At 37.1% G+C, this 25,957-nt stretch overlaps 1 protein-coding gene across 9 annotated transcripts in view; it reads left to right on the forward strand.

The window, feature by feature from the left end:
- The window catches only part of DOCK3 (dedicator of cytokinesis 3), a 711,442-nt gene that overhangs the window by 78,104 nt on the left and 607,381 nt on the right, over nt 1-25,957 (forward strand). The window lies entirely within an intron of this gene.

Raw genomic sequence — 25,957 nt, forward strand, 5'->3', positions numbered from 1 at the left:
GGTGATGCACACACCTGTAATCCCAACTACTCAGGAGGCTGAAGCAGGAGAATCATTTGAACCCAGGAGGCAGAGGTTGCACAGAGCTGAGATTGCACCACTACACTCCAGCCTGGGTGACAGAGCAAGACTGTCTCAAAACAAACAAACACCCCTACTTATCGACTATTAAGTGGAGGCAGTCATTAAATTACTTCCATGTAGTGTAATGATCTACAATACTATAAATTCCTCCCTCCCGTACTTTGTGCTACATTTGTTACAAATTTTACTTTACAAAATACCAAAAATATATGACATTGGTACTATTTTTGCTTTAGACTGGGAGTTTGCAAATATTTTCTCTAAAAGGCTAGATAGTAAGTACTTTAGACTTCATGGGCCATGAGGCAAATTCGAGGATATTATGTAGGTACTTAGATAACAAGAGAGGGAACAGATCTCCACACTTTTTTTGATGAAATTCAAAATATAATAATTGAATATAATGTTTTGTAATGCCTGCTTACTAATGAGAAGAATAGAATCTTTTTTGAATAACATTTTAGTTACTTAATGTTCCTTGTTCCCTGTGATCAAAATAATTTATAAATCTTCATCTGTCAGTGCTGATCTGTAATGAGATTTTATGTATTTTATCTGTAGAAACACCTTTTCGTATAAATAGATATTGCCAAATACTGGTGTCACTCCATAGGTGAATTTTTCTTTTTTTTGAGACATAGTCTTACTTTGTTGCCCAGGGTGGAGTGCAGTGCTGCAATCACAGCTCACTACAGCCTTAATCTTCTGGGCTCAAGTGATTCTCCCACCTCAGCCTCCCAAGTTGGGACTATAAGTGTGTGCTACCATGCTTGGATAATTTGTTTGTTTGTTCGTTTGTTTTTAGTTTACTTTTTGTAGAGACAGGGTCTCACTATGTTGCATAAGCTGGTCTCAAACTCCTGGGCTCAGGCAGTCCTTCTGTCTTGGCCTCCCAAATTGCTGGGATTACAGGCGTGAGGCACCGTGTCTCACCCATAGGCAAATATTTTAATTTGAGAATATTTGTCACTTTAAAGGCATTTATGGGAATCTATTAGAGTCTTCTCTTGTTATTTGCCACTTACTATGTTATTATATTGCAAATTAAAGTACTTCTGATGATGGTTAGGTGGCAGCTCATCAGTTGTACTGTTAAATGGATTGTGAAATACAGAAATTTCCTTTGAAGTTGCATTTTCCTTTGCAGTTGCAAGAAGTTTAAAAAATGCTGCAGGCCAGCACTTTGGGAGGCCGAGGCAAGTGGGTCACCTGGGGTCAGGAGTTTGAGACCAGCCTGGCCAACATAGTGAAACCCCGTCTCTACTAAAAATACAAAAATTAGCTGGGCGTGGTGTCACGCGCCTGTAGTCCCAGCTACTTGGGAGGCTGAGGCAGGAGAATCGCTTGAACCTGGGAGGCGGAGGTTGCAGTGAGCCAAGATCGTGCCACTGCACTCCAGCCTGGGTGAGACAGAGTGAGACTCTGTCTCAAAAAAAAAAAAAAAAAAAAAAAAAAAAATGCTGCAGGAGGAACAGAAAACCAAATACTGCGTGTTTTCACTTATAAGTAGGAGCTAAGCACTGAACACACAAGGACATAAATATGGGAACAATAGACACTTTGGACTACTAGAAGGTAAAGGCAGTGGAGTGGGTAGAAAAGCTACCTGCCAGGTACTATGCTAACAACCAGGTGACGGGATTTATACGCCAAACCCAGCATCATGGAATATTCTCATGTAACAAATCTGTACATTACCCCTTGCATCTAAAAAGTTGAAATAAATAAGAAAACTTTTTAATTGAAAAAATGTTGCAGGAACTGTACTTTGAGCACATAAACATATTTGCTGCAAATTTGAGTGAGAATGGAGATACTGCTTTTTGTTTTAACAACTTTTTTTTTTTTTTTTTTTTTTGGGACGGAGTTTTGCTCTTGTCACCCAGACTGGGGTGCAATGGTGTGATCTTGGCTCACTGCAACCTCTGCCTTCTGGTTTCAAGCAATTTTCCTGCCTCAGCCTCCCAAGTAGCTGGGATTACAGGTGTGCGCTACCACGCCTGGTCAATTTTGTATTTTTTGTAGAGATGGGGTTTCACCATGTTGGCTAGGCTGGTCTCGAACTCCTGACCTCAGGTAATCCATCTGCCTCGGCCTCCCAAAGTGCTGAGATTACAGGTGTGAGCCACCACTCCCAGCCCGTTTTCACTTTTGACAACATGGGAAATGTGTAAAGCAGCTTGGTTTTACTTGTGATTCAAGTTGTTGTTGAAATGACTTTACAGCAGTTGTGAGTTTCATATATAAGTGTTTTTTAAGTTTCATTCATTAAAAATATCAAAATTGCAGCAAAAGCTAGTTTCCAAAACCATTTAGTATTTGATAATAGTGGTTGAGGGCAGTTCTCATTCAGAAAAATTTGAGTTTAAGCTTGTAAGCTCAAAAAATTGCAACAACGTGATCACTGCTAATCATCTTACTCTGTACTTGAGCAAGTCATATTCAGCTTCAGTTTCTCACAGAGGTTCACATAAGTGAAGATGGTTAAGTCCATGTGAGCAAATGAAGTTCATTATTGACTAATGGTTGTAGAGTCAAATCATTTTTGTAGAGTACTTGTTGATGAATAATACCATAGGTTTTAAACATCTTGCATTTTTGTAAGCTTTGTAAATTTGCCAAAGTGAACCTTTTTCTGCTCCATGTATAGTATCACCACCATTAGTTGTAACACATCTTAGCAGATACCACTTCAGGTTACAATGAATTAGTGTCTCAACTTGTTCAGTCACTTTGGACTTGCAAGTGACTTTTTGAGTATAACTGAACAGTATCAGTAATATCTGTTGATGTAAAAGAGAACCATTTGAATTATTTTGCCTTTTTATAAAATATACAATACATTGGTTTTTAGTATATTCAGAAGGTTGTGCAACCATCATCATCTAATTTCAGGACATTTTCATCTCCCAGGAAAGAAACTCTGTGCCCAATAGCAATCAATTCTTATTCCCTTCTCCAGAAAATAGATTAGTGAATCCATTTTCTGTGTCCATGTATTTGCCTATACTGGACATTTCATATAAATGGAATCATATAATATATACTCTTTTGTGTATGGCTTCTTTTACTTAGCATAGGATTTCAAGGTGCATCTGTGTTATAGCATGTATCAGTATTTTATTCTTTTTCTAGATTAATAATATTCCACTGTATAGATAAGAATTCTGCTGAGGGGCAGAAGTAGGTTTAAGGCTGAGGGAGAGACCAAGGCAAGTTTTAGAACGGTAGTGAGAGTTTATTAAAAAGTTTTAGAGCACAAGTGAAAGGAAGCACAGTATACTTGGAAGAGGGCCAAGTGAGATCCAAATGCCCCATTCAGCCCTGGACTTGAGGTTTTATTTGCTGGCATGGTTCTGGGGTTTCTGTTTCTCCTCCCTTGATTTTTTACCTTGGGGTGGGCTGTCTGCATGTGCAGTGGCCTGCCAGCACTTGGGAGGGCCACATGCACAGTGTGTTTATGGAAGTTGTACACATGCTAATTTGGGGGCGTTTTTCCCTTACCAATAGAGTTTCCAGAGGATGGTCATATACTGGTTAAACTCTGCCATTTTGCCTCATAATGTGCATGCTTGAGTCTGCTCGCCCAATTCCTGCGATCTTATTGGGAAGCTGCTGATTACCATCTCCAGGTGTTTTCTATGGTTGCCTGACATTCTGGGAGCGGGGAGCGGGGGCATGTAGGGGGGGTTCTCCTGCCCTGCTTGTCTGTCTACCTACTCTAACAGATATATCACATTTTGTTTATCAAAACATACATTTTTTTTGTTTTGATTAGTTCAAAACACACACTGTTTTGAACATGTGTGTACAGGTTTTTATGAGAGCATATGTTTTTAGTTCTCTTCAGCATATACCTAGGAGTGGAAATGCTAGATCATATAGTAATTATATGCTTAACTTTTTGAGGAACCAAGCTGTTTTTCACAGGAGCTGCACCATTTTGCATTTTCACCAATAATGCATCCTCTCTTACACTTTTGTTGTCAGTCTTTTTGATTCTAGCACATGCAGACTGGTATCTTGTGGTTTTGATTAGCATTTCACCAATTACTAATGATGTGGAGCATTTTTTCATGTGCCTGTTGGCCATTTGTATATCTTCTTTGGGAGAAATATCTATTCACATCCTTTCCCTATTTAAAAATTGTGTTATCTTTTTTCTTTTTTGAGACAGGATCTCAGTCTGTCACCCAGGCTGGATCATGGCTCACTGCAGCCTCACTCTCCCAGGCTCAAGCAGTCCTCCCGTCTCAGCCTTCCAAGTAACTGGGACTGCAGGTACACCTCACCACACCTGGCTAATTTTTCACAGAGACAGGGTTTTGCCATATTGCTCAGGCTGATCTTGAACTCCTGGGCTCAAGCAATCCATCTGCCTTGGCTTCACAAAGTGTTGGGATTACAGGCGTGAGCCACTGTGCCCAGTCAGATTGTCGTCTTTTTTTTTTTTTTTTTTTCTGAGACTGAGTTTTGCTGTCTCACCCAGGCTGGAGTGCAATGGTGTGATCTCGGCTCACTGCAGCTTCCGCCTCCTGGGTTCAAGCGATTTCTCCTGCCTCAGCCTCCTAAGTAGCTGGGATTACAGGCGCGCATCACCATGCCTGGCTAATTTTTGTATTTTTAGTAGAGGCAGGATTTCACCATGTTGGCCCAGCTGGTCTTGAACTCCTGGTCTCAAGTGATCCATCTGCCTGGGCCTCCCAAAGTGCTGTGATTACAGGCGTGAGCCACTGCGCCCGGCTCAGATTGTCTTTTTATTGTTGTGTTGTAAAAGTTCTTTATATAGTCTAGATACAAGTCCCTTGTAAGATATGTGATATACAGATATTTTCTCCATTTTGTAGGTTGTCTTTTTACTTTCTTGGTGGTCTTTGTAGTGCAAAAGTTTTAAATTTTGATGAAATTTAATTTTCTTTTTTATTGCTTATGTTCTTGGTTTCACATCTAAGAAACAGTTGACAAATTCAAGGCCATAAAGATTTACTCCTGTTTAAGAATTCTGTAGTTTAGCTCTTACATTTAGGTTTAAACGTTTTTGAGATAATTTTTGTTTATGATGTGAAGTAAGAATCCAAGTTCATACTTTGCCTGTGGATATCTATTGAAAAGATGATTCTTTCTCCTGTTGAATTGTCTTGGCACCTTTATTGAAAATTAATTGGATGGCTGGGCACAGTGGCTCACGCCTGTAATCCCAGCACTTTGGGAGGCTGAGGCGGGCAGATCACGAGGTCAGGAAATTGAGACCATCCTGGCTAACACGGTGAAACCCCGTCTCTACTAAAAAATACAAAAAAAATTAGCCGGGAGTGGCAGCGTGTGCGTGTAGTCCCAGCTACTCGGGAGGCTGAGGCAGGAGAATGGCATGAACGCAGGAGGTGGAGCTTGCAGTAAGCCGAGATGGCGCCACTGCACTCCAGCCTGGGCGACAGAGCGAGACTCTGTCTCAAAAAAAAAAAAAAAAAAAAAAAAAAAAAGGAAAATTAATTGGACATAAATTTGAAGGTTATCCCCCCCACCCCAGAGTCTTAGTTCTTTTCCTTTGACATAATTCTATCCTTATGCCACTACCACACTATCTTCACAATTGTAATTTTATAGTAAGTTTTGAAATTGAGAAGTGTAGATCCTTTATATTTTGTCCTCATTTTCAAGATTGTTTTGGATATTCTGGATCTCTGTATCTCTGTTTTTTTATTGTGCTTATATATTACGAAAGTAAAAAAAAGATATATAATTAAATTTATAGTTTTAACCATTTGTAAGTGTACAGTTCTGTCTATGGCCATACCACCCTGAACGCGCCGATCTCGTCTGAAAGTGTACAGTTCTGCAGCATCAAGTACATACACACTGTTGTTAAATAACCATCTCCACCATCTATATCTAGAACTTTTTCATCTTCCTCAGCTTGAACTCTGTACCCATTAAAGACTGACTCTTCATTCCACACTTTCCCAGCCCCCGGCCACCAAAATTCTACTTTTTTCTTTATGAATTTGAGCACTCCGGGAACATTGTATTACAGATACTCCTTCTCTTTTGATGAGGGTACATCCAAAAGCTTATTGTAAGATTGAAAAATCATGAATTGAACCATCATAAGTTGAGGATCATCTATAGTGGAATCATATAAAATTTTCCTTTTGTGACTAGCTTATTTTACTTAGTGTAGTACTTTCAAGGTTTATCCATGTTGTAGCATGTCAAAATTTTGTTACTTGGTAAGGCTGAATAATACTCCATTGTAGGCACGTACCATATTTTATCTGTTCATCTGTCAGTGGACACTTGGATTACTTTCACCTTTTCACTATTGTATATAATCGTGCTAGAACACGGGTATACAAATATCTGTCCTTGTCCCCTGCCTTTGGATATATACGCAGAAGTGGAATGGCTGGATCATATAATTCTGTTTAATATCAAATTAAAATTAAATTTGTTAAATGAAATTAGATATTTAATTAACTAAATTAAGTATTTAATTTAAATTCTTTTTAAATTAAAATAATTATATTTGATTATTCTGTTTAATTTTTTTAGGAATTGCTATACTGTTTTCCACAGCGGCTGCACCATTTTACATCCCCACCAGCAATGCAAAAAGGTTCTAATTTCTCCACACCTTTAACATTTGTTCTTTTTTATTTTTTCGTAATAGCCATCCAAATGGGTATGAAGTGGCATCTCATTGTGCTTTGATTTGCATTTCCCTAATGATTAGGGATGTTGAACATCTTTTTATGTGCCTGTTGAGCATCTGTGTATCTTCTTTGCAAAAATGCCTACTCAAGTCTTTTGCCTATTTTAAGAATCAATTTGGGTTGGGTGTTTTGGCCCACACCTGTAATCCCAGCACTTTGGGAAGCCAAGGCAGGAGGACTGCTTGAGCCCAGGAGTTCAATACCAGCCTGGGTGACAAGTAAGACCCCGTCTCTAAAAAAAAAAAAAAAATGGAAAAAATTAGCTGGGCATGGTGGCACGTGCCTGTAGTTCCAACTACAGGAAGGCTTGGGAGGCTGAGGTGGGAGTATTGCCTGAGCCCAGGAGTTCAAGGCTACAATAAGCTGTGATCATGCCACTGCACTCCAGCCTGGGTGACCGAATGAGATATTATTAAAAAAAAAAAAAATCTGTTTGTTTGTTGCTGATCTGTAGGAGTTCTTTATCCTGTCAGTTAATTCCTTATCAGATATATGATTTAAAAATATTTTTTTCCCATTCTGTGGATTGTTGTTGATGTAGCCTTTGATGCATACAAGTTTTAAATTTTGATGAAGACAGACTCTTTTTTTTTTTTTTCCTGTACTTTTGGTCATGAAGAAATCATTTCCAAACCCAGTGTCATGAAGCTTTTCCCTTATGTTTTCTTCTAAGAGTTTTACAGTTACAGCTTTTACTTTTAAGTCTTTGAGCCATTTTTAGTTCATTTTTGTATATGCTGTGAGATAAGGGTCCATCCAACTTTATTCTTTTGCATGTGGTATCCAGTTTTCCACCACCTCTGGTTGAAAAGACAGTCAGTTCTTTGTTGAATGATCCTGGCACTCTTGTCAAAAATCAAGTGATCATTTATGTGAGGGTTTGTTTCTAAGGTCACAACTGATTTTTATATGCAGATGGTTCTTGACTTAGGATGGTTTGTCTTATGGTTTTTGGACTTTACTGTGGTGCAAAAGTGATGTGAATTGAGTAGAAATCATACCTTGAGTATTAATACTACCATTCTGTTTTTCACTTTCAGTATAATATTCACTAAATTTTATGAGGCATTGAACATCTTATAAAATAGGCTTTGTGTTAGATGATTTTGTGCAGCTGTAGGCTAATTGAAGTGTTTTGAGCATGTTTAAAATAGGCTAGGTTAAATTATGATGTTTGATGGGTTAGATATTTTAAATGCATTTTCAATTAAAGATATTTTTAACTTACGATGGATTTATCAGAATGTAACCACATTGTTAGTCAAGGAGCATCTGTACAGATTGTGTATCCTGCAATCTTGCTGAACTAGTTTGCTACCTCTAATAGTTTAATGTGGATTCTTTTTTTTTTTTCTTCTTTTGAGATGGAGTCTTGGTCTGTCTCTCAGGCGGAGTGCAATGGCGTGATCTCGGCTCACTGCAAGCTCCGCCTCCTGGGTTCACGCCATTCTCCTGCCTCAGCCTCCTGAGTAGCTGGGACTACAGGCGCCTGCCACCACGCCTGGCTAATTTTTTGTATTTTTAGTAGAAACGGGGTTTTACCGTGTTAGCCAGGATGGTCTCGATTCCTGACCTCGTGATCTGCCTGCCTTGGCTTCCCAAAGTGCTGGGATTACAGGCGTGAGCCACTGCACCTGGATGGATTCTTTATTAAAAAAAAAATACACATAAGATCCTGTCTTCTTTATTTTTTTATTTTTATATCTTTTTTTAAAATTTAGCTTTTACTTTTATTATTTTTTAAAATAAACAAAGCTGCAATGTTTTCCTCTAAATTCCTTAGCATAATAAATAAAATTCCCTTTTGCAACACACATGGTATGTCATTTTATATTTCCTTAATAGTCTCATGAATATCTTTTCTCATTGAGATTCCACCTGTGTCCAGTAGAAGGAAAACTTAGCTGAAAGGAACATGAAATAGGCTGAAAAACAAAATTTCTAAATTGCTAGTAGCCTTAGAACACCGTAACACAATTTCGGAGATTCAGCTGCTTTGAAACTGGGCTGCAGTCTGTGTGAGGGCAGTGCTACTTGAGGTTGATTCAGAATGTAGTCTTTAGGGCCCCAAGCTTAAAATGTGGGCCTAGATTCCACCTTTGGTGTCTTTATCCCTGGGAAGCCGTCAAAAGTGCTGGCCAGGTCCTCAGCAGCTAATTTCCCCAAGGGAAAAATTACTCTCTCAGCTGGATTCACTTTTCTGCACTTTAATCTTCTTTTGGATCTTCACCTGATAATTTTTCACCATTTTTCTGAGCTTTTTGGTGTCCTTAGGCTAATGGCTTTGATAAAATGTCCGTTCCCATCCCATTACTGGGTATATACCCAAAGGATTATAAATCATGCTGCTATAAAGACACATGCACACGTATGTTTATTGCGGCACTATTCACAATAGCAAAGACTTGGAACCAACCAAATGTCCGCAATGATAGACTGGATTAAGAAAATGTGGCACATATACAACATGGAATACTATGCTGCCATAAGAAAGGATGAGTTCATGTCCTTTGTAGGGACATGGATGAAGCTGGAAACCATCATTCTCAGCAAACTATCTCAAGGACAGAAAACCAAACACCGCATGTTCTCACTCATAGGTGGGAATTGAACAATGAGAACACTTGGACACAGGAAGGGGAACATCACACACCGGGGCCTGTTGTGGGGTGGGGGCAGCGGGGAGGGATAGCATTAGGAGATATACCTAATGTAAATGACAAGTTAATGGGTGCGGCATACCAACATGGCACATGTATATATATGTAACAAACCTGCATGTTGTGCATATGTACCCTAGAACTTAAAGTATAAAAAAAGAAAAAAAAAAGAATAGATAACCTTAAGGTAGGGAGGCTTTTTAAATTGGAAAGAAGCCCCAGCTAGAGGCTCAAAGACAATAAATAAAAAACCACAGAAGTCAGTAAAATTAGGTATATAATGTTAAAACCAACATTATTCACATTATGGTATGTAAATGACATATAATACTTAGTTTTGGTCATCAATATGGTGGTCATTGTGCACATCTGAAATTAAGAGAGACAGGAAATATATAAAGAGTCGAGAAATGGGGATGAATTCTACTTCTGGTGAGGTAGGGCTGTATACTTTTAACCAATATTCCTACTAAAGATCTTGTCATCTTTAAATGGAAGTAGTTTTGTACCCTACTTTCTGATCCTGATCTTATAAAGCATTCAGTTTTTCTTTAGTAAGTGTGATGTTACCTGTGGGTTGAGGAAGTTATATTGTAGTCCTAATATTCTGAGGTTTTTTTTTTTAATCATGAAAGGGCGTTAGATTTTGTCAAATGTTATTTCTGCATCCAGAATAAATCCCACTTCATCATGTGTAATCATCTTTATGTGTTATGGATTTTTTTCCTTGTGATATGTTTGTTTGGTTTTGGCATGAGAGTAAGTAATAATTGCCTTGGGAATTGTTCCTTCCTTTTTTTATTTTTTTAAAAGTTTTTTTTGAAGGATTAGTGTTCTTTTTTAAGCATTTAGTAAAGTTCACCAGGACAGATGCCCTTTGAATTACAGTGGGGTTATATCCTAATAAGTTCATCATAAGTGGAAAATATTGTAAGTTGAAAATCCATTAAAAAATACCCTGATAAACCCATTGTAAAGTCAAAAAGTTGTAAGTTCAGATGCTTTTCAACTTACAGTGGGGTTATATCTCAATAAACCATTGTAAAGTTGAAAATTATATTTCTAACGATTGTTAAGTCAGGGACCATCTGTCTGGTCTTGGACCTGTGAGAGGCATTGTGACTACTGCTTCAATCTCTTTTCATATTAGAGAGCAATTCAGATTTTTCTATTTCTTCTTTTTTATTTTTATTTTTGAGTTGGAGTCTCGCTCTGTTGCCCAGGCTGGAGTGCAGTGGTGAGATACACGGCTCCCTGCAACTTCTGCTTCCCGGGTTCAAGTGGTTTCTACTGCCTCAGCCTCCTGAGTAGCTGGGATTGCAGGTGTGCACCACCACACCTGGCTAATTTCTGTATTTTTAGTAGAGATGGGGTTTTGCCACATTGGCCAGGCTGGTCTCAAACTCCTGACCTCAGGTGATCCACCTGCTGCGGCCTCCCAAAGTGCTGGGATTACAGGTGTGAGCCACTGCACCTGGCCTCTATTTCTTCTTGAGTCAGTTTTGATCATATGTTTCATTTTAGAAATTTGTCCATTTACTCTGGCTTATGAAAAATTTTGGCATACAATTGTTCAAAGTGTTTCTTTTTAATATTTTTTATTTTTTTAATGTTGGTAGTAATAGCTTCACTTTCATTCCTGATATTAGTAATTTAAGTCTTCTCTCTGTTTTTCTTGGTCAATCTGGTTAAATGATTAATCAATTCTATTGATATTTTCAAAGAACTAACATTTGGTTTCATCGATTTCTTTGCTCAGTTTTCAAATTGACTATGGATATTGGTCTATATGTATACAACTCTTAGAGCACTTGTTCTCACCAAAATGCTAATGGTCTTGAACAAGTTTATATTCTCAGGACATATTTCTTTGTTTGCTGTGATCAAACACTATTTAATTAATTCACTATTTGTAGGTGGCTTTCCTCGTACGACTAGCTAATGACCTACTCAGAAATTTACTTTCGTTGGTTTTATTTTCATTTCTATTTTTGTGTAGTTCTGTGATGAGATGTTGTATTACATTTTTTTTCTTGATGGATGGTTTCCTGTGAATTGGGAATACTGTGCTGAGTGCTTAGTCTGTAGGCTAACATGTATTCTTTTAGCACAGATTTCATATTATTGCATAATAAACAGAAATAAATACTACAGAAGCTGTATACAATTGGCCCTTCATACCCGTGGGTTCTGCATCTGTGGATTCAACCAACAGCAGATCAAAAATAGAAAAAAACCTAACAATACCATGATAAAAAATGCAAAATTATTATAGGCATACAGAATTTATACTGTATTAGGCATTATAACTAATCTAGAGATGGTTTAAAGTATACAAGAGTATGTGTATAGGTTATTTACAGATACTACACCATTTTATATCAGAGACCTGAGCATCCATGGATTTTGGTATTTAGGAATTCCTGGAAACCATCCTCCATGAACACTGAGAGATGACTGTATGGAATTATGCTGTAAATACTGTTTATAACCCTTTCTACTTAACATTGTGTGAAAAAATTGAATTTCATAAATATCTACAAAATTTAAGAATTAGCAGCTCAGTATGATGACACATACCTGTAGTTCCAGCTGCTTGGGTGAGGGGGTGAGGCAGGAGGATCACTTGAGCCAAGGAGTTTGAGACCAGCCTGGGGAACATGACGAGACCCCATCTCTTAAAAATTTTTTAAATGTTAAAAGAGTTAGTGTATCTTCTTCCTAATATGTTGTTTTTCAAGTCTTCAGTTTTATTTTGCCATGGATAAATCCTTCATTATATATAGTTAACAATGAGTAATGTTAAAGGGCATATTTGTTTTGTTTTGTTTTGTTTTTAGTAGTGGTGGGATTTCAGTATGTTGGCCAGGCTGATCTCAAAATCCTGACCTCAAGTGATCCACCTGCTTTGGCCTCCCAAAGTGCCGGGATTATGGGCTTATTTGTTTTGAAGCTGCCACTTTCTTAGTTTTTTTTTTTTTTTTTTTGAGACAGAGTCTCGCTTTGTCGCCCAGGCTGGAGTGCAGTGGCGCAATCTCGGCTCACTGTAACCTCTGCCTCCCAGGTTCAAGTGATTCTCCTGCCTCAGCCTCCCGAATAGCTGGGATTACAGGCACGTGCCGCCATTCCTGGCTAATTTTTTTGAATTTTTAGTAGAGATAGGGTTTTACCACATTGGCCAGGCTGGTTTCAAACTCCTGACCTCAAGTAATCTGCCCATCTCGGCCTCTCAAAGTGCTGGGATTACAGGCATGAGCCTCCACGTCCAGCCTTTCTTAGAATTTATAAAGTATCTGACAGACACAGTGGGGAACAGAGCCAAACAGTCTATTAACTTGTAGATTTATTCTTCATGATATTCCTGCAAATAAAGTATAGGCCTGAAAATGGATCCATGATTTTAGGGAGAAAGCTCTACTCTCTTTCAGGCTGCTTGCTTTTCTAGCAGGTATAATTTATTTATTTTTCTTTCCTCCTGTTTTTATATTAATTAAAAAAATTAATTTTTAAAGTTTTATTTTTAATGGACACATAATAATTATGCATGTTTATAGGGTACAGTGTGATGTTTTGATACATGTACACATTGTGTAATGATCAAATCAGGGCAGTTAGGTTTTCCATCACCTCAAGCACTTGTCATTTCTTCCTGGTGAGAACATTCAAAATCCTCTCTTCTAGCTATTTTGAAATATACAATACATTATTGTTAACTGTAGTCACCTTACTATGAAATAGAACACCAGAATGTATTCCTCCTATCTAACTGCAACTTTGTTTGACCAAACCTCTAACCATTCCCCATCCCTTAACCACCCCCAGCCCCTGCCCCTGCCTCTGGTAACCGCGGTCCTATTCTCTACATCTGTGGGATCAACTTTTTAAAACTCCACATGAGTGAAATAATACGGTATTTGTCCTTCTGTGCCTTGGCTTATTTCACTTAATGTCTTCTAGGTTCATCCATCTTGTCGCAAGTGACAGGATTTCATTCTGTTTTTATGGCTGAATAGTATTCTTTTTTAAAATATACTTTAAGTTCTAGGGTACATGTGCACAACGTGTAGGTTTGTTACATATGTATACATGTGCCATGTCGGTGTGCTGCACCCATTAACTCGTCATTTACATTAGGCATATCTCCTAATGCTATCCCTCCCCCCTCCCCCCACCCCACAACAGGCCCCGGTGTGTGATGTTCCCCTTCCTATGTCCAAGTGTTCTCATTGTTCAATACCCACCTATGAGTGAGAACATGTGGTGGTTGGTTTTTTGTCCCTGTGATAGTTTGCTGAGAATCTTGGTTTCCAGCTTCATCCATGTCCCTACAAAGGACATGAACTCATCCTTTTTTATGGCTGCATAGTATTCCATGGTGTATATGTGCCACATTTTCTTAATTCAGTCTATCATTGATGGACATTTTGGTTGGTTCCAAGTCTTAGCTATTGTGAATAGTGCCGCAATAAACATACGTGTGCATGTGTCTTTATAGCAGCATGATTTATAATCCTTTGGGCATATACCCAGTAATGGGATGGCTGGGTCAAATGGTATTTCTAGTTCTAGATCCTTGAGGAATTGCCACACTATCTTCCACAATGGTTGAACCAGTTTACAGTCCCACCAACAGCGTAAAAGTGTTCCTATTTCTCCACATCCTCTCCAGCACCTGTTGTTTCCTGACTTTTTAATGATTGCCATTCTAACTGGTATGAGATGGTATCTCATTGTGGTTTTGATTTGCATTTCTCTGATGGCCAGTGATGAAGAGCATTTTTTCATATGTCTGTTGGCTGCATACATGTCTTCTTTTGAGAAGTGTCTGTTCATATCCTTTGCCCACTTTTGGATGGGGTTGTTTTTTTGTTGTAAATTTGTTTGAGTTCTTTGTAGATTCTGGATATTAGCCCTTTGTCAGATGGGTAGATTGCAAAAATGTTCTCCCATTCTGTAGGTTGCCTGTTTGCTCTGATGGTAGTTTCTTTTGCTGTGCAGAAGCTCTTTAGTTTAATTAGATCCCATTTGTCTATTTTGGCTTTTGTGGCCATTGCTTTTGGTGTTTTAGACTTGAAGTGCTTGCCCATGCCTATGTCCTGAATGGTATTGCCTAGGTTTTCTTCTAGGGTTTTTATGGTTTTAGGTCTAACATTTAAGTCTTTAATCCATCTTGAATTAATTTTTGTATAAGGTGTAAGGAAGGGCTCCAGTTTCAGCTTTCTACATATGGCTAGCCAGTTTTCTGAGCACCATTTATTAAATAGGGCATCCTTTCCCCATTGCTTGTTTTTGTTAGGTTTCTCAAAGATCGGATGGTTATAGATGTGTGGTATTATTTCTGAGGGCTCTGTTCTGTTCCATTGGTCTATATCTCTGTTTTGGTACCAGTAGCATGCTGTTTTGGTTACTGTAGCCTTGTAGTATAGTTTGAGGTCAGGTAGCATGATGCTTCCAGCTTTGTTCTTGTGGCTTAGGATTGTCTTCGCAATGCGGGCCCGTTTTTGGTTCCATATGAACTTTAAAGTAGTTTTTTCCAATTCTGTGAAGAAAGTCATTGGTAGCTTGATGGGGATGGCATTGAATCTATAAATTACCTTGGGCAATATGGCCATTTTCATGATATAGATTCTTCCTATCCATGAGCATGGAATGTTCTTCCGTTTGTGTCCTCTTTTATTTCGTTGAGCTGTGGTTTGTAGTTCTCCTTGAAGAGGTCCTTCACATCCCTTGTAAGTTGGATTCCTAGGTATTTTATTCTCTTTGAAGCAATTGTGAATGGGAGTTCACTCATGATTTGGCTCTCTGTTTGTCCGTTATTGGTGTATAGGAATGCTTGTGATTTTTGCACATTGATTTTATATCCTGAGACTTTGCTGAAGTTGCTAATCAGCTCGAGGAAATTTTGGGCTGAGATGATGGGGTTTTCTAAATATACAATCATGCCATCTGCAAACAGGGACAATTTGACTTCCTCTTTTCCTAATTGAATACCCTTTATTTCTTTCTCCTGCCTGATTGCCCTGGCCAGAACTTCCAACACTGTGTTGAATAGGAGTGGTGAGAGAGGGCATCCCTGTCCTATGCCAGTTTTCAAAGGGAATGCTTCCATACTGAATGCCTATTCAGTATGATATTGGCTGTGGGTTTGTCATAAATAGCTCTTATTATTTTGAGATATGTCCCATCAATACCTAATCTATTGAGAGTTTTTAGCATGAAGGGCTATTGAATTTTGCCAAAGCCTGGCAGAGACACAACAAAAAAAGAGAATTTTAGACCAATATCCCTGATGAACATCGATGCAAAAATCCTCAATAAAATACTGGCAAACCGAATCCAGCAGCACATCAAAAAGCTTATCCACCATGATCAAGTGGGCTTCATCCCTGGGGTGCAAGGCTGGTTCAACATATGGAAATCAATAAACGTAATCCAGCATATAAACAGAACCAAAGACAAAAACCACATGATTATCTCAATAGATGCAGAAAAGACTGAATAGTATTCTATTGTGTATATATACCACATTAAAAAATTCATTCATCCATTAATGGACACTTATATTGATTCCATATCTTGGCTGTTGTGAATAGTGCTACATTAAACATGGGAGTGCAGATATCTCTGACATCCTGATTTAATTTCCTTTGGATATATACGCAGTAGTGGGATTGTAGAATCATATGGTATTTATATTTTTTAAGTTTTGGAAGAACCTCCATCCCGTTGTCCTGAATGGCTGTACTGATTTACGTTTCCACCAGCAGTGTATGAGAGTTTCCTTTCTCTTCACATTCTCAGGAACATTTTTTTTGTCTTTTTGATAATTGCCATCCTAACTGGGATGAGGTAATAACTCATTGTGATTTTGATTTACATTTCTCTGATGATTAATGATGTTGAGCATTTTTTCATATACCTGTTCATCACATTTATGTCTTCTTTTGAGAAATCTTTATTTTTAATTGGATTTTTTTTTTTTGCTACCGAGTTGAGTTCCTTATATTCTGGATATTAACATCCCTTGTCAGATGCATAGTTTGCAGATGTTTTTTTCCCATTCTGTAGATTGTCTCTTCACTCTTCTTTACTGTGCAGAATCTTTTTAGTTTAATGTAATCCTTTTTTGTTAAACATTTCTGGTCTGTGCTTTTGCCAGACTGATGTTATGAATTGTTTCTCCTATGGTCTTTACTAGTAGCATTCAATAATATTCAATATCCCTTCATAATAAAAACTCTAAACATGTTAGATATATTAATGGAAGGAATGTACTTCAGCACAATAAAGTCCATATATGACAAACCCATAGCTAACATCATACTGAATGGGGAAAAGCTAAAAGCTTTTCCTTTACAATATGGACCTAGATGAAGATGCCCACTTTGACCACTCCTGTTCAACACAGTACTAGAAGTCTTGGTCGAGCACGGTGGTTCACACCTGTAATCCTAGCACTTTGGGAGGCTGAGGGTGGTGGATCACTTGAGGTCAGGAGTTCGAGACCAGCCTGGCCAACATGGTGAAACCCTGTCTCTACTAAAAATACAAAAATTAGCCGGGTGTGTGTGGTGGGCGCCTATAATCCCAGCTACTTGGGAGGCTGAGACAGGAGAATCGCTTGAACCTGGGAGGCAGAGGTGACAGTGAGCTGAGATTGTGCCATTGCAGTCCAGCCTGGGCGATAGAGCAAGACTCTGTCTCAAAAAAAAAAAAAAGAAAAGAAAAAGTTTTAGCCAGAGCAATTAGGCAAGAGAAAGAAATAAAGGGTGTCTAAATTGGGAAGGAGAAAGTCAAATTGTCCCTCTTTGCAGGTGGCATGATCTTATATATTGAAAACTACAGACTTCACCAAAAAACTATTAAAACTAAGAAATGAGAATTCAGTAAAGTTGCAGCCTACAAAATCAACATACAAAGCCTTTCCTCTAAGATCTGGAACAGGACAAGGAATGCCCACTTTCACCAGTTATTCAGCATAGTACTGGAAGTCCTAGATAGAGCAATCAGACAAGAGAAAGATATAAAGGGCATCCCTGTTGGAAAGGGAGAAGTCAAATTATCCATATTTGCAGATGATATTATCTTATATTTGGAAAAACCTGAAGACTCCAACAAAAAAACAATTAGAACTGATAAATTCGGTAAAGTTGCAGTATACAAAATCAACATACAAAAGTCAGTAGCATTTCTATATGCCAAGATTGAACAATCTTAGAAAGAAAAAAGTAATCTCAGTTACAATAGTTACACATAAAATTAAATAGTTAAGAATTAACCAAAAAAGTAAAAGATCTCCATAATGAAAACTATAAACACTGATGAAAGAAATTGAAGGGGACACACAAAAAAAAAGAAAAAAAAATCCGTGTTCATTGATTGGAACAATCAGTATTTTTTAAATGTGCATTCTACCCAAAGAAATCTACAGATTCAAGGCACTGCCTATCAAAACAGTGATGACATTCTTCACAAAAATAGAAAAAAAAATCTAAAATTTATACGGAACCAGGAAAGACCCAGAGTAGCCACAGCATTCCTAAGCAAAAAGAACAAAACTGGAGGAATCGCATTACCTGACTTCAGATTATGCTATGTATAGACGCATAGACCAATGGAACAGAATAGAGAACCCAGAAACAAGGTTTGTCTAACCCTAACCCTAACCGTACCTTAACTGGCAGGTTAGGGTTAGAGTTAAGGTTAACACAGCTACAGCAAACTCATTTTCACCAAAAATGCCAAGAAATACACTATGGAAAAGACAGTCTCTTCAATAAATGGTGCTGGGGAAATTGGATATCCATATATAGATGAATGAAGCTAGACACCTATTTCTTGCCATATACAAAAATCAAATCAAAATGGATTACAACCTCAAACTATGAAGCTACTACAAGAAAACATTGGGGAAAATCTCCAGGATATTGGTCTGGGCAAAAATGTCTTGAGCAATACCTCAAAGCACAGGCAACCAGAGCACACATGGACAAATGGGATCACATCAAGTTAAAAAGCTTCTTCACAGCAAAGGAAACAGTCAATAAAGTGAACAGACAACCCACAGAATGGGAGAAAATATTTGCAAACTACGCATCTGAGAAAGGATTAATGACCAGAATATATAAGGAGCTCAAACAACTCTATAGGAAAAAAATCCAATAATCTGATCAAAAAATGGGCAAAAGATTTGAGCAGACATTTCTCAAAAGTTATACAGATGGCAAGCAGGCATATGAAAAGGTGCTCAACATCATTGATCATCAGAGAAATACAAATGAGACCTACAATGAAATACCATCTCACCCAAGTTAAAATGACTTATATCCAAAAGACAGACAATAACAAGTGCTGGTGAGGATGTGGAGAAAAGGGAACCCTTGTATGCTGTTGGTGAGAATGTCAATTAGTACAACCACTATGGAGAACAGTTTGGAGGTTCCTCCGAAAACTAAAACTAGAGCTACTGGCCGGGTGTGGTGGCTCACACCTGTAATCCTAGCACTTTGGGAGGCCCAGGTGGGTGGATCACGAGGTCAGGAGATTGAGACCATCCTGGCTAACATGGTGAAACACCGTCTCTACTAAAAATACAAAAAATTAGCTGGGTGTGGTGGCGGGTGCCTGTAGTCCCAGCTACTCGGGAGGCTGAGGCAGGAGAATGGCGTGAACCCGGGAGGCGGAGCTTGCACTGAGCCGAGATTGCGCCACTGCACTCCAGCCTGGGCGACAGAGCGAGACTCCATCTCAAAAACAAAAACAAAAGCAAAACAAAAAACAAAACAAAATAAAACAAAAAAAACTAGAGCTACTATGTGATTCAGCAGTCCCACTGCTGGGTATATACCCCAAAGAGAGGAAATCAATATATCGAAGAGATATCTGCTCTCCCATGTTTGTTGCAGCACTGTTCACAATAGCCAAGATTTGGAAGCAATCTAAGCATCCATGAACAGATGAATGGATAAAGAAAATGTGGTACACATACACAACGGAGTACTATTCAATCATAAAGAAGAATGAGATCCTTTTATTTGCAACAACATGGGTGAAACTGAAGATCATTATATTAAGTGAAATAAACCAGGCACAGAAAAATAGACATCACATGTTATCACTTATTTGTGGGATCTAAACATCGAAACAACTGAATTATTAGAGACAGAGAGTAGAAGGATAGTTACTAGAGGGTGTGAAGGGTAGTGGGTGGCTGGGTGAGGGGAGGTGGAGATGGTTAATAGGTACAAAAAATAGTTACAAAGAATGAACAAGACCTACTGTTTGATAGCTCAACGGGGTGACTATGGTCAGTAACTTAATTTACATTTTAAAATTACTTAAAGAGTGTAATTGGTTTGTAACTCAAAGGATAAATGCTTGAGGGGATGGATACTTCATTCTTCATGATGCATCTATTTTCACATTGTATGCCTGTATCAAAACATCCCGTGTATACCATAAGCATATACACCTACTGTGTATCCACAAAAATTAAAAATAAACATAAATTAACATATAAAATATGTAACATTTATATGTGCTACGATTATTCAATCTCAAAAAGAAATCAAGAAAACAATCTCATATACAATAGGTAAAACAAAAAATACCTAGGAATAAATTTAACCACAGAGGTGAAAGATTTCTACAATGATAAACTAATGTTATTAATGACAAAAACTGAAGAGGACACACATAAATGGAAAGATCTCATGCTCATGGATTTGAAGAATTAATATCATTAAAATGTCCATACTATTTCAAATGATATACAGATTCAGTGCAATCCCTGTCAAAGTACCAATGACATTCTTCACAGAAATAGAAAAAAAAAGTCCTAAAATTAGTATGGAACCACAAAAGACCCTGAATAGCTAAAGTAATGCTGAGCAAAAAGAAAACAGCTGGAGACATCACACTAATTGTCTTCAAAATATACAATAAAGCAGTAGTATCCCAAACAGTGTGGTACTAGCATAAAAACAGACACACAGAACAATGGAACAGAATAGAGAACCTAAAATAAGTCCACAGTTACAGCCAACTTATTTTTGACAAAGGTGCCAACAATACTCATTGGGGAAAGAATGGTTTCTTCTATAAATTATGCTGGGAAAACTGGATATTCACATGCAGAAGAATTAAACTAGACTCCTATCTCTTACCATTTACAAGAATCAACTCACAATGGGCTAAACCCTTAAATGTAAGACCTGAAACTATAAAACTACTAGAGGAAAATGGGAAGCACTTCATGACATTGATCTATATTAATTAAAAAAAAGTCATTTGAAAGCCAATGTAGAAGGAAGATAGTTATGGAAATGTAAAGTTTACATAGGTTCTGTGAATACACATGAAACGCTCAATTTTAAACAATGAAGGCTGTTGTTAATTTACATGTTCTTGTTAATTAGTGATGTGGATTAAGAAGACAGGAGTGGTGGTGAGTGCTCCAGAGATTGAAATTTAATAGTAAGGGCCTTGATAAAGAGTTTGTTAACGAGTAAAAGAACTGCTGATGTTAAATTCTTAAGTGCTTATGCAATTCATTGTAGTTTTATTTATGAGCCAAGCTTAGAATACACCTTTGATCTTAGACAGCTATATCATTGTTAATTTGTGGCTACCTGCAATGACTTGAGACTACAGAACCTAATCCTTTCCCCTCTACCTTGGAGGGTTCAATGCAATAAATCCTAGGGTGGACCATTTATTTTTCACTTGGTAGTCAGAGTAAGACACCGATGAGTATCTGATGTTTCTTAACAATTCCCAAGCCTGTACAATATTAAGTGATAGAGCTTGGTAGAACTGCTTTTTAAAATTTTTAAAAATTTGAAAAGTTTTTGTTCAGAATTTATCTTCCATTGAGGATTTAAAACATTTACAGATTTATAATGCTACAAGTACTTGCAAATATAGCCAAATATTCCCAGAGTATACAGATTACCAATAGCAGTTTGGATGTCTTCAGCAGAGATCAAATATAAATATATGCATATATACACATGCAAATAGACTCATGGTATATACATTTTTTCACAGCTTGTTTTCTTTACAACTGAGAGGCTTGATATCAGTATATGTTCACCTCCTTCATCCTTTGCATTTTATACACATTTCAGAATCAGTTTATTGATTTCTACAAAAAAGTTTATTAGAATTTTGATTGGGATTGCAGAGAATGTAATGATCAATTTAGGGAGAATATATATTTTTACACTATTGAGTTTTCTAATCCATTAATATGATATATGCTTATATTAGGCTTTTAATGTCTCTAATATTTTATAGCTTCTTGTGTAGAGTTCTTCTACATGTCTCATTAGATTTATTTCCAGTTACATGGCATTTTTTGATGTTGTTATAAATGGTGTATTTTCAAAACATTTAATTTTCTAATTGTTTATTGATATATAGACTTAAAAATATTCACCTTGTATCTAGTGACCTTGCTACAATCATGTATTTGTTGTAATAGTTTATGTCTATATTCTTTTGGATTTTTTTTACATACACAGTCAGACCTGCTGATAAAGACAATTTTATTTCCTCATTTCCAATTATTACACCTTTAATTGCCTTATTTGCATCGACTGGTCCTGCATACAGTGTTGAATAGAAATGGTAACAGTGGCCGTCCTCGTCTTGTTCCTAACCTTAGTGATAAAATGTTTTGTATATCACCAATGTGTGTGATGTTTGCTATAGACACATCATAGATGCCCTTTATCAGATTAAGGAAGTCCCCTTCTAGTCTTATTTTCTTAAGAATTTTTGTCATGAGTGGACTTTGAATTTTATCAATTTTTTCATATATAGAGGTGATCATATGATTTTTTTCCTTCATTAATTTTCTAATATTAAACCAATCTTGCATTCCTAGAATAATCCCCAGTTGGTCATGATACATCATCCTTTTTATGCATAGTTGGATTTGATTTGCTTTGTTTTTTAAAAAATGTTTTTATTTATATTAATGAGAAAGATTAGCCTGTAATTTTCATTTAGTCTCATGTCCTCAGGCTTTGCTGTCATGCTGAGTTCAAAATGAATTCCCTCTTTGGAAGAGATTATTTATGATTGGTGTTATTTTTTTCAGATGTTTCGACAGATTCACTGATAAAGTCATCAGGACCTGGCATTTCATTTGTGGGAAGTTTTTAATTACAGATTAACTTTTCTTTAATAAATATAGGACTATTTAAATTTTTAACTTCTCTGCCAGTTTTTGTAGATTTTGCCTTTCTGTAAATTCGTCTCCCATGTAAAATTTCAAATTAGTTGGTATAAGTTTTTTTGTATAATATCCTTTTATGATGATTTTAATGTTTTGATTGCTGATACTGATAATTTGTTTCTTTTCTTTTTTCCTAATTAGTTTTTCTAGATGTCTGTCAATGTTAGTGTTTTCAAAGAACCAATTTTTAGATTATAAGGCTTGATTTACGGTAGTGGAAGTTCTTCAAGATTGACAGGGCGTTTCTTCTTATTTTTTTCAATAGTTTTGAGAGTACAGGTAGGTTTTGGTTGCATGGATGAGTTCTTTAGTGATGAAATGTGAGATTTTAGTGCACCTGTTACCCGAGCAGTGTACACTGTATCCAATATGTAGTCTTTTATTTCTCAACCGCTTCCAACCTCCCTCCAGCAAGTCCACAGAGTCTATTACTCTGTATGTCTTTGTGTCCTCATAGCGTAGCTCCTACTTATAGATGAGAACATATGGTATTTGCTTTCCCATTCTTGAGTTTCTTCACTTAGAATAATGGCTTCCAGCTCCATCCAAGTTGCTGCAAAACACATTATTTTGTTCCTTTTTATAGCTAAGTGGTATTCCATGGTGTATATTTACCACATTTTCTTTATCCACTTGTTGGTCAGTGCGCATTTAGGTTGGTTCCATGTCTTTGCAATTGTGTGAATTGTGCTGCTATAAATATGCATGTGGATGTGTCTTTTTCATATAATGACTTCTTTTCCTTTGAGTGGATACCCAGTAGTGGGATTGCTGGATCGAATGGCAGATCTATTTTTAATTCTTTAAGGAATCTCCATACTGTTTTCTGTAGCCGTTGTACTAATTTACACTCCCACCAGCAGTGTAAAAGTGTTCCCTTTTCACTACTTCCATGCCAACATCTATTGTTTTTTGATTTTTAAATTATGACCATTCTTGCAGAAGGTGGTGTCTTATTGTGGTTTTAATTTGCATTTCCCAGAGGATTAATGATATTGAGCATTTTTTTTCATGTGTTTGTTGGCTGTTTGTGTATCTTCTTTTGAGAATTGCCTATTCATGTCCTTTTTCCAGTTTTTTATGTGATTTTTTTTCTTGCTGATTTGAGTTCCTTGTAGATTCTGGATACTAGTTTTTTGTCAGCTGCATAGTTTGCAGATATTTTCTTTGTGGGTTGTCTGTTTACTCTGTTGATTATTTCTTTTGCTGTGCAGAAGCTTTTTAGTTTAATTAGGTTCCATTCATTTATTTTTGTTTTTGTTGCATTTGCCTTTGGGTCTTACTCAGGAATTCTTTGCTTAAGCCAATGTTCAGGAGAGGTTTTTTCGATGTTATCTTGCAGAATTTTTATGGTTTCAAGTCTTGGATTTAAGTGTTTTATCCATCTTGAGTTGTTTTTTGTATAGTGATAGATGGGGACCCAGTTTCATTCTTCTACATGTGGCTTGTCAGTTTTCCCAGCACCATTTATTGAATAAGGTGTCTGTATTAATCCATTTTTATGCTGCTGATAAAGACATACCCAAGACTGGGCAATTTACAAAAGAAAGAGGTTTATTGGACTTACAGTTCCATGTGACTGGGAAGGCCTCACAATCATAGTGGAAGATAAAAGGCACTTCTCACATGGCAGCAGACAAGAGAAGAGAGAATGTGAGCCAAGCGAAACAGGTTTCCCCTTATCAAACCATCAGATCTCGTGAGACTTTTTCAATACCATGAGAGCAGTGTGGGGAACACTGCCCCCATGATTCAGTTATCTCCCACCAGGTCCCTCCCACAACACGTGGGAATTATGGAAGTACAATTCAAGATGAGATCTGGGTGGGGACACAGAGCCAAACCATATCAGTGTTTTTTTTTCCCAGCTTATGTTTTTGTATGCTTTGTTGAATACCATTTGGCTTTATTTCTGGGTTCTGTATTTTTTTCCATTGGTCTAACTGCTTATTTTTATTCCAGTATCATGCTGTTTTGGTAACTATAGCCCTGTAGTATAATTCAAAGTCCCATAATGTGATACTTAATATTGCTTTGGCTGTTCAGGCTCTCTTTTGGTTCCATGTGAATTTTAGGATTGTTTTTTCTAGTTCTTGGGAAAAATGATGATGACATTTTGATGGGAATTGCATCGAATCTGTAGATTGCTTTTGGCAGTACAGTCATTTTTACAATATTGATTCTTGTTATCTGTGAGCATGGCATATGTGTCCATTTGTTTGTGTCATCTGTGACTTTTTTTTAGCAGTGCTTTGTAGTTTTTCTTGTAGAGATCTTTAATTTCCTTGGTTAAGTATATTCCTAGGTATTTTATTTTTATTTTTTGCAGCTGTTGTAAAAGGGATTGAGTTCTTGATTTGATTCTCAGCTTGATTTTTGGTGTATGGCAGTGCTACTGATTTGTGTACATTGATTTTGTTCCTGAGACCTTACTTTACTGAATTTGTTTGTTAGATCTAGGAATCTTTTGTATGACGGGTTTTCTAGGTATATGATTATATCATTGATGAATAGTGACAGTTTGTCATCTTCTTTTCCAATCTGGATGCCCTTTATTTCTTTCTCTTGCCTGATTGCTGGTTAGGACTTCTAGTACTATGTCAAAGAGAAGTGGTGAAAATGGGCATCCTTATCTTGTTCCAGTTCTCAAGGGGAATGCTTTCAACTTTTCCCCATTCAGTGTGATTTGACTGTGGGTTTGTCATATATAGCTTTTATTACTTTGAGGTAAGATGGGGCTTTTCTTTATTCTTTGTATTCTTATATGAATTTTGGAATCAGTTTGTCAACTTCCTTAAAAAAGTTACGGGATTTTGATTGTTATCTGTAGATTTTTTCTGTTGTGCATTTGCTTTCTATTTCATTAGTTTCTGTTCATTTTTATCATGAGAATTCTGCTTTTCAAAGCATAATCAAATTTATTTGATGATTCTTTTAAAAAATATCTATTTGTTTGCTTGTGGTAGATAAGAAGCTCCTAATATTATTTTTTTCTTAAGTAATTGATAACAAACTTGCTCAAAAAGTACACTTGAACACAGGATATCCAAGGGACAGAGACTCTGTTAATAGAAATGTTTTTCTACAAGCACGCATGCACCCACCACTCATGGATAGCAATTTTCCCACAATGTATTTTATTGTCCCAAACTGCTAATATTATTTTTCTAAATGTGGATTAAATGGAAAGGGGCTTACACTTTAGAAAGAGGAATTAGTAAAGAAGGGAAGGTATACATTTAAGAAAATTTAGTGCTTAA

Source organism: Pan paniscus, chromosome 2 (genome assembly GCF_029289425.2).
Source record: "Pan paniscus chromosome 2, NHGRI_mPanPan1-v2.0_pri, whole genome shotgun sequence".
NCBI classification, from domain to species: Eukaryota; Metazoa; Chordata; class Mammalia; order Primates; family Hominidae; genus Pan; species Pan paniscus.